The sequence below is a fragment of the Harmonia axyridis genome, chromosome 2 (genome assembly GCF_914767665.1).
Source record: "Harmonia axyridis chromosome 2, icHarAxyr1.1, whole genome shotgun sequence".
NCBI lineage: Eukaryota > Metazoa > Arthropoda > Insecta > Coleoptera > Coccinellidae > Harmonia > Harmonia axyridis.
In genome coordinates this window covers 55,776,506-55,787,351 of record NC_059502.1, presented here as the reverse complement: position 1 = coordinate 55,787,351, position 10,846 = coordinate 55,776,506, and positions in this window count along the sequence as shown.

Below are 10,846 nucleotides of genomic sequence, written 5' to 3'. Positions count from 1 at the left end.
GATTCAGGATTATTTCTTAAAATGGTCTGCTTAGCTAAAAATTTGTTCCATACTTTACGGACACAGTGTATTTCAATTTGATGTCCTGAATTCAAATAACGTATTCATTTTTACCTAGGAGCTCAAATTTTTGAGTTATACAATTTTGGAGAAATATAAAATTCAAATTTAATTAAAATAGATTATTAATTGATAGGTTACTAAAGAAATTAATGATAATGAGATTGCAAGACTTCCCGAATTTCAGGATAGCACCTATCATTTTTACGCCTGATAAATTATCTATTCAAGTATGTGAAAAAGTATCTTAAGATAAGTATTTGAGTTCTTTTTTTTTTAAGATAGTATCTTCAGATACCATTTGCAGAAAGTGATCTTATCTTGTAATTAGATACTATCGCAAAGTAACTTTCACAGCTATGTTAACTTAATATAAAAATGTAATAGATATATAAAATTTCAAATAATATTACAATTTCCAATCAGTATTAAAAAAACCAAAGTTATTAAACCAATAAAACTCATTCAAAATAAAAATACTGTTCAGAATTCGTCGAAATTGAAAAAATTAATTTATTACATTCTTCTGGTAATCCAGATTTGGCACCCTTCGATTTCTTCTGCTGAGTTTCGACTTTATGAAACGCTTGAACATTTTGTTTTTTTTTTCTTCAAAATGTTTGAGAAGAACAATGATGTGAATGAACTATTATTTTAAATTCGAATGCAGCCACGGCCAACAATATTTGATTTGATATAAAAAAATATTATTTAATACATTCTCCGAGGAATTCGGATTTCTCGGAAAAAGTAGAAAATGCCGCCCTCTATTATTTGCCGTCTCTTCAACATCTCGGTTTACCGGCCTTTAGAGCGAGTTCTGTTATTTATTTTTTATCGTAGAAAACGGATCTGCTATAAAAAATAGGGACTCCCATGTAAAATTCCAAATCTGATCCCCCTCCCCCAAGGTTGGAAGAAATTCGAAGAAATGGTTGCATGAATGGACTTCCTCCTCAAAACCGTAAACATTTTTCCATAAGATTTTTCATTCTCGAGATTTTATGACTGACTCAACTTGAAGAACTCATTCGGTGTATTGAAAAATGTCAATTCTTATGCGAACATTCCTTTTTCGAAGCTGCGATAGGTAAATTTAAATTGAATCTTTCCATTGTTGATTCATAAAGATCCACTCCATAAAGATAGGCATCATATATCCAAAAATTTTTCAAAAATTGATCATTAAACAAATAAATATTACTCATCAACAATTCTTCTAATCAACCGCCCTTCAGTTCAGAAAAAGAAGAAGAAAAAGAAAAAAGTTTATTTTTGACCTAATAAACTTGAGTTGATGTATAGCTAATAGATTCCATAGGAGAACCCCTTGTTAATAATAGGGGTACCTAAATAAGATATCTGAATATTAGAAATTATTTCAGATAAATAGAGTATCCCGTAGTTTGAGCGTTCGGCCTAAAATAATTTTTTGGTGTGTTATTGTGATTGAAAATTGTCCTAAATGTCTACTTTGTTCTTGAGCAGATAATTGCCCAAGGTCACAAAATATTTGAATGGTTTTATTCATTTCGTATAACCACTCTTCTTATCTTAACTTTCTCTTTACTTTCGCTTTGTCAAGTCGCTCAGAAACTTAGTCACTTGTGATAGCAGATAAGGATATGTCATTACCACTAATTACCTTGCTTTCACTTTGGAGAGGGGGATCAAACGGTCATGCGCACTAGTCCCTACGTCTAACCTTCACGAGTACTCGCCAATGAGAGCCGATGTATACCTAATGGATTTTTATAGAAGAACACTTTGTGTTGATAAGAGTACCTACTACCTTTATAAGATTTGTGCAAATTAGAAATTACTTCAGATATAAAGTATCCCTTAGTGCAAGCGTTTGCCATCTGTTAGGAAAATTATTTTGTTCTGTTTTCTTGTAATTTGTCCGAAAACAACACAATGAATAAGAAGGTGATTTTTGATTGGCTTGATAAAACCGGAATGGCCAAATTGAAAAATAATCGAATGAAAAACATGAGAAGAACAATACAGGTCAAGGATATCATTATTAAAGTGAGAAAGCTACGAAAAAAAGAATTAATTGAACTAACAAATATAAGATTGAGAGCAGAAAGCACTGGATCTCCATTACAAAGCGATGACATTTCCGCAGAAAATAACTTGAGCTTGAGGAGGAAACAACAAAAAAAAACGGATGACGAATTGAACACAGAATATTTGAATATATGTCTGAAAAAAGCATCAATAATCAAGAATATCCTTGAAAGGACGGCAAGAAGAATCAACAAAGGTTTGAATACTGAAAAATTCAATCAATATGATCTGAGCCCGAAAAAAGAAGATTGGTTTCATCCAAGACACCATTCATTTCACTTCAAATTACCGAAGCGAGCAATTGAATGATTCATTACTAAATGTAATGGATGAATGAATTTTTTCGTTCAAAATTAGATACGAGGCACAAAATCTCTTATTTCACATGATAAAAAAGAATGTGATTCAGCTATACTTGTACTAATTGTAAGTTTATGTTGTATTGTAATTATTTATGTATTATAGTAGGATGTATTATTGAAGTTAATAAAGTTTTGTCCAAAATATATACCGATTTTTTTTTTATTGAATATTTGAATATATTGATATTTTATCATAATTAGTCACTATTTTATTTAAGAAAAAATTCCTTTGAGTCATAACCACTTTCCCCAATTTATTGAAATGCAGTGCCTTTGTGAATATTTGTATTATCGTAGTGGCCTCCTATATGTCCTTTATTGCTTTTTCTTGAATTGTCAACAGTTCTAAATTATTACCAATTTCTAAATTGGCAATCATAGTTTATGAATTATGAAATCTTATTAGAATTTTGTGGACTCTCGGTTTCATAATCCGCGATAAGTAAATTAGAAATGTTACAAAAGCACTATGATATTAGAAAATTTTTTAAGATCCTGTACCTAAAGAGTTGAAGGAAAGTTAATAAGTGAAAATATCATTTAGTAATATGAAATATTTCAAAGATCCTGTAGGAGCTCAAATTTATAAGTTATACAATTTCAGAGAAATATAAGTTACATTATTTCAACTCAAATCCATAAGTGAAATAAACAAAAGTGGATAGGGGGTTCAAACCCCCCCCGAAATGTTTAAGATGTCAAAATTTATTGAGACGAAACATGAAGTTAACAGGAGTATATATTCGTAAGTAGATAGTAATGAGATTTTCTATGAATTCTAAACATGCATTGAGGACTCCACAATTTAACGAATTTTTTTCGATCTAATTCAGTATGTTGAATTATCTGAATCTGAAGTAGTAACTTCAGATCGTTCACATTGAAACATTTTTTTTATCAAAATCTCGAAAATATTTTTTTATGGAATTTGTGAAAAGTGAATGAAATTATCACGTTTAATTCATTTGTAATCTGATATATGAATTAAATTACCTCCACGTAATCCAGTCAATTTCTGCTCACATGTGCCCCTCAAAGGAAATTTATGGGGTAGTTTTGATTTCTTCGATTGTATGTATTTTTTTTAGGTGCTGAATCTGAATCTGAAGTTTAGCACCAAAATTCTTCGATATTTTCGGTACTTCGTGATGTACAATTCCTCTTTTCACCAAGACAGCTGTACCTCCTTCTCTTCCTTGTTTCCTGTCTTTTCTATACACTTCGTAGTTTCATATTTTCAATTATTTGGTAGGCTTCAAATTGTTTTCTTTCAAGAGATGAATATCGATTTTATTTTCTTCCAAGCATAAAGTTAATACTTGTCTTTTTTGGATGACTGAATTTGCGTCCCAGAAAGCAATTATAAATCTTTTATTATGTGTATGATTCATTTTTTCTCGGGAAGTTTGATCGATTTTTCCTGCTCTTTTGAGAAGGCGATCTTTCGTTCCATTGAATTTGACAGTTTCAACCCGATAATAGTCTTATAAATTTAATATGAGTTCATTTGTGTCCTTGTTCATACAGACAGAATATTTTGTTGCAACCTACGGTTGTCGCGACGTTCAAGGAAAAAGATTTTTGTTTTTCTTTTTTTTCAGAACTAACAGGTGAACCTCTAGTGAGTCTCTGTTCATCATGTTTATTTGCAGTATTTAATAAAATATTATATAAGGTTGTGTTGAAAGCCAATAAACTTTATTATTATTATTATTGTCGAATTGGTTACGCAAAATTGTAGAGTCATTCATCCTATAATGATAGGTAACGTATCTTTCAGTTGTTTCATCTTTTCCTCTTTGATTCCTGGAATTTGTAGTCCTTTCTTCTTAGCTTCTTCCTTCTGGCATTCATAGTTCTTCTGTTTTCCATTGGTCAAATTTTAGTCCACGCAATCTCCCTAGGTACTGGAGCATCTTTGTATTTGGGTTTTTGTAAGTTAGTGTTATTCCGATTTCTGGCACATCAAATATATGTTAGTCGAAAGATGATCGCCTTCACAATTCGCGCATTTTGGCTGTGTCCTTCTCCGCACTTCATGCATTTGTAGGTTTCATGGCAAAATCTCTGATAATGTCCATATCGTTGACATCGGTAACACTGGATTACTTCCAACCTTATCCTCAGACTTTCCACTTGTATTGAAATTCCGCAGCATTCTTTCAGTTTTGTGAATATTCCCTTATCTTATACGCTTTGTCAATTTCGACAAGCACTAGGGGGACGGGATGTCCTTTTTTTCCTTTCAACCTCGTTATCTTTGTTACTGGGTAACCCTGATCAGCCAAGTTTTTCAAAATTTCTTCCTCGGTGGATACTAATACACCACTGAGGACAACTTTCTATTTCTTTTTACTACACTTCAATTCAAAAGTGTGGAATTCTACATCTTCTTCTCGTAGGATTTTATACAGTCCCCGGTTGTCATCCCCGCTCTTTGGTTCAATTTTTATCCCTTGCGCAACTAGTTTCACTCTCTTACATTTAATCTGTTCTTCATGATCTTCTTGTTTACGTGATTCCATCTGTTTTTATTCCTTAAAATCAATTGTGCGATTCTTTCACTTTTTATATTTTGGTTGTTTTCCCATTTTCAGTTATATTTTTGGATTTTACCTTCTTTTGTGTTTCATTCGCTTTATTTGTCTTTTTGTCTTTTTTGTTCATTTTCGTTTCTTCATGAATTTTTTCTTATCATCGTCAATTTCTATCTCATCCTCGCTAAGCATCCTGAATGAGTTTGTCGTTTTCACCGCTTCTACCTTAATTTCTTGGAGAGGCTTTGGGGTCGTCTTCTTAGGTTTTTTGGAGGCTGGTTAGCCTACTAATTCCTCTAATTTATCTTCGTATTTTCTTTCATTATTTTCTTCTTTCCACACACATCTATGTAATTGTTCACCTACATATCATCGATGTCCACTTTGTTCTTGAGCAAATAATTTCCCAAGGTCACAAAATATTTAAATGGTTTTATTCATTTCGTATAACCACTCTTCTTATCTTAACTTTCCCTTTACTTTCGCATTATTGAATCGCTCAAAAACTTAATCACTTGTGATAGCAGATAAGGATATGTCATTACCACTAATAACCTTGCTTTCACTTTGGAGAGGGGGTACAAACGGTCATGCGCACTAGTCCCTACGTCTAACCTTCACGATTACTCGCCAATGAGAGCTGATGTAGACATAACGGACTTTTATAGAAAAACATTTGTGAATGATAAGAGTACCTACTACCTTTATAAGATCTGTGCAAATTAGAAATTACTTCAGATATAGAGTATCCCGTAGTGTAAGCGTATGCCATCTGTTAGGAAAATTATTTTGTTTCGTTTTTTAATAAATAGATATAGTGTATCCCGTAGTGCAAGCGTTTGCCATCTGTTAGGAAAATTATTTTGTTCTGTTTTCTTGTAATTGAAAATTGTCCGAAAACAACACAATGAATAAGAAGGTGATTTTTGATTGGCTTGATAAAACCGGATTGGCCAAATTGAAAAATAATCGAATGAAAAACATGAGAAGAACAATACAGGTGAAGGATATCATTATTAAAGTGAGGAAGCTACGAAAAAAAGAATTAATTGAACTAACAAATATAAGATTGAGAGCAGAAAGCACTGGATCTCCACTGCAAAGCGATGACATTTCCGCAGAAAATAAAGAAATTAACTTGAGCTTGAGGAGGAAACAACAAAAAAAAACGGATGACGAATTGAACACAGAATATTTGAATATATGTTTGAAAAAAGCATCAATAATCAAGAATATCCTTGAAAGGACGGCAAGAAGAATCAACAAAGGTTTGAATACTGAAAAATTCAATCAATATGATCTGAGCCCGAAAAAAGAAGATTGCTTTCGTCCAAGACACCATTCATTTCACTTCAAATTACCGAAGCGAGCAATTGAATGATTCATTACTAAATGTAATGGATGAATGAATTTTTTCGTTCAAAATTAGATACGAGGCACAAAATTTCTTATTTCACATGATAAAAAAGAATGTGATTTAGCTATATTTGTACTAATTTTAATTTAATGTTGTATTGTAATTATTTATGTTGATATTATAGTAGGATGTATTATTGAAGTTAATAAAGTTTTGTCCAAAATATATACCGATTTTTTTTTTATGAATATTTGAATATATTGATATTTTATCATAATTAGTTACTATTTTATTAAAAAAAAATTCCTTTGAGTCATAACCACTTTCCCCAATTTATTGAAATGCAGTGCCTTTGTGAATATTTGTATTATCGTAGTGGCCTCCTATATGTCCTTTATTGCTTTTTCTTGAATTGACAACAGTTCTAAATTGGCAATCATAGTTTATGAATTATGAAATCTTATTAGAATTTTGTGGACTCTCGGTTTCATAATCCGCGATAAGTAAATTAGAAATGTTACAAAAGCACTATGATATTAGAAATTTTTTTAAGATCCTGTACCTAAAGAATTGAAGGAAAGTTGATAAGTGAAAATATCATTTAGTAATATGAAATATTTCAAAGATCCTGTAGGAGCTCAAATTTATAAGTTATACAATTCCAGAGAAATATAAGTTACATTATTTTAACTCAAATCCATAAGTGAAGTAAACAAAAGTGGATAGGGGGTTCAAACCCCCCCCCGAAATGTTTAAGATGTCAAAATTTATTGAGACGAAACATGAAGTTAACAGTAGTATATATTCGTAAGTAGATAGTAATGAGATTTTCTATGAATTCTAAACATGCATTGAGGACTCCACAATTTAACGAATTTTATTCGATCTAATTCAGTATGTTGAATTATCTGAATCTGAAGTAGTACCTTCAGATCGTTCACTTTGAAAAAATTTTTTTTCTCAAAATCTCGAAAATATTTTTTTATGGAATTTGTGAAAAGTGAATGAAATTATCACGTTTAATTCATTTGTAATCTGATATCTGAATTAAATCACCTCCACGTAATCCAGTCAATTTCCGCTCACATGTGCCCCTCAAGGTAAATTTATGGGGTAGTTTTGATTTCTTCGATTGTAGGTATTTTTTTTAGGTGCTGAATCTGAATCTGAAGTTTAGCACCAAAATTTCGTGACGGAACATTTAAAAAAAATACTGGCGTTTTCTTCCATCAAGTTTTTTGTCCGATAAACCTGGCTCAAACGATAGTTCAAAATTGGCGTATTATATCTATCTCTGCTAAACCCAGTTGAGGGGGTAGTTTCAATTTCTTCGAGATACTTTTTTTGTTTTTGTGGTACAGAATTCGAATCGGAGGTTTGCCACCAAAATTTCATGGTAAAGCATTGAAAAAATGCAAAAAAGGTGAAAATTTCCATTTTTTGCCGGTTTTTTGTATGTAAACTTTCTACACCTAAATTTGAATTTGAGTTATCTGTTGTATAAATATAACGATGGTATTTATTTCCTAAATATATTCATAGGATAGGAATCGATGTAAATAAATAAACTAAATTTCAAAAAGTGAAAATGCTTTTTTTCTCAAAATATACTTGAGAAATAAAACTAGTGAGAATAGACTGAATGGGTTGGCTCTCATGATGTTGATATATTCAAAAAGAAATTTAAATTTAAATTATAAAAAAAAATTTTAAATTTTAAAAAGAACAACAGGAGACTTTTTTTATAATACCTATGTAAATAAAATCAAATGTACTTATTCTTTTCTGTTTTTTTATATGGTTAAATATATATTTTATAATAAATATGATTATGGTTATGTCAAGCTCTTTTATTCGCATTATTTTCTTGAACCAGTGGCATATGTATCCGACCCAAAGAAATTTGGATAAGGGTCAAAATCACCTGAAAACAACTTAGAATGACATTGTATGATATATCGTTGAATTCAGCGTTAAAAGTTATTTCGAAAAGTGTTATAAAATATACAGGTCCGTATTGAAAAAAATGAGGTTGAGGGTGGCCCAGAGAGCACGAAACGTTGGATACGAAATCTGATTACGTCAAATTGAGAACAATTTACTGTCGAATAAAAAATTCCTGTAACATTTTTTGATAATATTTGAAATAAAGTGGGAAAAAAAGAAAAATCAAAATGACAAAATTTACTTTTCTTATGATATCTCAATAACCGGCCCTGATAATCTCGATTTGTTTGAACTGCTTGATAATGCTTCTATGCATGCAACTTTTTCTCCATTTGACCGACCTTCTAACTCTTATGGTTTAAAAGTTACCAATACAATCCCATTGAAAAAGTGGCCACCCTGTATACAGAGAACGAGTATGATATTTTTGCTATATCATGTACATGCAGGCACAATACGAACACTCATTTATTTCTATGAAAAAAATTCTTATTTCTCCCATTATCCTTTCTGTATATGCCTTTGTCTAGATATGTTGCCTTGCCCATCCCAGTCTTTGACGCTTATGGTCACGTGTTAATGGAACTCCTCTTAATGGACGTCTAGAACCTAGATTCAACTCTCTCAAACGTCCTCTGATGGTTTCGATAGTAACTTGGACCCCATCTGCATTTTGAAGAGTATTCCGTAGTATTCTACAAGAAGATGTAGGGTTTCTTCTCTCCGAAACGGTGATGAAACGATCCTGAACAGGTGTTGTTTTTCGTCGCCTACCAAGCCTTGGTCTTTCCAATACGGAACCTGTCTCCCTGAACCTATTCCAAAGTCGAGATATTACACTTTGGCTGACTTGGAGCCTTTCTTCTACAACAACCTGAGTTAGGACACCCTGTAGCATTTCTATAGCCCTATTAGCCTCAGCGTTTCTTAATTTACGTCTTGGCATGAGTTCCAAATCGAAGTCGTTGATAAACTGACTCCATTTAAAAATAAGAACATTCATGAAGCATAAGCAAAGAACCAAACGTCAGAAAAAAGGCGACCAGATTGACGAAATGTCTCATACTGATTTTTATTGGATCGATTTAAGTTATATTGAGTTTTAAATGATTTTATAGCTATTTTCTTGAAGATTACATACTTTTCAAAACGATTGAATACGATATCCCTAACTCTTGTGGCAGCAGTATATTTACATTGATTAGTTTTAGTGATATAAAACAGAATTGAAACATTCAAAATTAGCGGCAATGGGACTTACTCAACTTTTTTAAAAAACACTTTCATTTAATCAAAATTATCGTATCTACTCGCTTGATATTTGCAGGGCCGTCCCTAGCGGGGAGGCATGGTAGGCGGTCGTTTAGGGCGGCAAAATTCTGTTAACTATGCATAAAAGCCGATGTAGATGGTTTCATAAAGTGTGTGCTAGAGAGTTTAAGATTTGACATTATTGTTCTTCACAAGATAACTTGAAATTCTCGTGTACAGGGTGGGCAAATAAGCGAGGTAAGCGGCTATATCTCAGGATCCACTCATCGTAGAGACTTGCGGTAAAAAATTTTACCACTAAAGTGAACAAGGGAACACACTGGAAATTATTTTGAAGTTCATACCTCTACCGCTAGGGGGCGTAATAGCTACCGTCGAGTAGAAAAATGAATTTTACTCGAAAATGTTTCATATAAAGTTGAAGAAAAAATATCATCACTGTAATCCTTGGAAAATTCTCTTTTTTTTTTAAATTGTCACTTTCGATTTTACGATATCAAATAAGGGTAGGTGAAAGGGAGAAATCTGACTGATTGAAACGCCTGTAACTTCAGTTTGGCTCAACATTTTTAAGCAAACAAGATCTCGTCTGAAAGATAATATCTTGTTGATTGAGGACAAAATATACTCATGATATATTTGTTTTTGCTGCTTTCGATAGGGGGCGCTAAGTCAGAAGTTCATTGTTTTGTTCATTTTACTCCGAAATTTCAAATGTAATGATAGGATTTCCTTAACAGAAACAGAAATTCCATCAAATTTGCATGAAAAACTCTGAAGGTCGCAAAGCGATAATTTCAGGCGTTCTGAAGTTATGGCCGAAAGAAGATATTCTTCAACTGATGCACGGCGAAAAACCAAATTGTGTCTTTAAGTTCTTACAGAAACAGAAATCCCATCGAATTTGTATGAAAAAACCAAAAGGTCGCAAAGCGATAGCTTCAGGCGTTCTGGAGTTATGGCCGAAAAAAGAGATTCTTCATCTGATGCACTGAAAAACTAAATTGTATCTTCTTTCGGCCATATCTCCAGAACGCCTGAAGCTATCGCTTTGCGACCTTTTGGTTTTTTCATACAAATTTGATGGGATTTCTGTTTCTGTAAGAACTTGAAGACACAATTCGGTTTTTCGCCGTGCATCAGTTGAAAAATATCTTCTTTCGGCCATAACTTCAGAACGCCTGAAATTATCGCTTTGCGACCTTCAGGTTTTTTCATGCAAATTTGATGGAATTTCT